The sequence below is a fragment of the Trichosurus vulpecula genome, chromosome 8 (assembly GCF_011100635.1).
Source record: "Trichosurus vulpecula isolate mTriVul1 chromosome 8, mTriVul1.pri, whole genome shotgun sequence".
NCBI lineage: Eukaryota > Metazoa > Chordata > Mammalia > Diprotodontia > Phalangeridae > Trichosurus > Trichosurus vulpecula.
In genome coordinates, this window is record NC_050580.1 from 61,057,229 (window position 1) to 61,058,473 (window position 1,245).

The following is a 1,245-nucleotide window of genomic DNA, read 5'->3' on the forward strand; positions in this document are numbered from 1 at the left end:
ACAATCCTTCTTGAGGAAAACATTGGCTTCCAGAATCTCCACAGGAAACGAGCCTAGCACCATTCAGTTCTCACATGGAAAGTACCATTTGTGATAACTTAGGCACCCAGGACTGACTTTCACTTTCTCTTCCTAAAGACCAGTTGGTAGCACTGACCTCCAGGGCACAAGGCTTTGTGAAACACCAATGTTCTGATGGACATACCACTTGGCACTTCCGCCATTACTGAATTCTTATAGCCATTACCATCTTTATCATAAAAATGACCACTTCCAGAATCAACCAGGCTTAACTCAGAGCCAGAAAAGATGATTATATTTTTGGGATAGTTTCTTAGGATCACAGATTTAGAGAGGAAAGGATTATTTGAGGTAATTTAAACCAACCTGACCATTTTGCAATAGAGTAAGCTGAAATACAGAGAGGTCTTAATATTTCACAGAGAGGGAAGCCAGGATTTGAACCCAGGTCATTTGACTTTACATCTATCAGTCCTTCCACTGAACCACACTGTGTCCCTTTCCAGTTATTGAGAAATCTACCTTCTCTCCCTCACTCCCCTCACTCCCAGGGGATGAAGCCTTTCTTTCTATCACTGGAGATCAGGAGGAACATGCAAACTCCTCGCAGGAGAGGAAACTCAGTGATTTAAGTCCACTTTGATGGATCTGAGATCACATAGATGTGGACAGTCTTCCCAACAGAGCAGATCATCACCCATCCATACCTGCTTGCCCTGGCTGCTCTTGTCCCAGTTCTTCCATTGACCTAACAGAAGAAGGGTGCATCCAGAAGGCTAGAAGCCTTCCTTTAGACCTTTAGATATTGTGTGGATACCAGGACAGCACCAAGGCTGTCTATCTATTCTTCCCCCTTGCTATATGACTTGCCTATATTTCTTCCTGGCTATACTTTTCTTTAATACTTTAATTAAAAAATACAGAATGCTTCATGAATTTGAGTGTTATCCTTGCACAGAGGCCATGCTAATTTTCTTTTTTTTATTCCAATTTCAGTATATTTTCTGCTGAAGCAAGCACTGGGCCATACATTTTCTGATGACATTCTCTATACTCTTTCTTCCAAGCAATTATTTATGGTGTGGGGCAATCTGCTCATGCCCACCATGTGTCTTTCCCTTTGGGTGATCATTTAATCCTTAAATGCTTTGTATCAAGCACTGTCCTAGGTGCTGGGAAACAAATACAAATGATAGAACAACCCCTACTCATAGGAACTTTTAT

At 41.5% G+C, this 1,245-nt stretch overlaps 1 non-coding gene across 1 annotated transcript; it reads right to left on the bottom strand.

The window, feature by feature from the left end:
• Nucleotides 1-934: 934 nt before the first annotated feature.
• On the bottom strand, nt 935-1,037 carry LOC118830446. Its single transcript, XR_005009080.1, has one exon. It is a non-coding gene; the product is annotated as a U6 spliceosomal RNA (small nuclear RNA).
• Nucleotides 1,038-1,245: the final 208 nt, after the last annotated feature.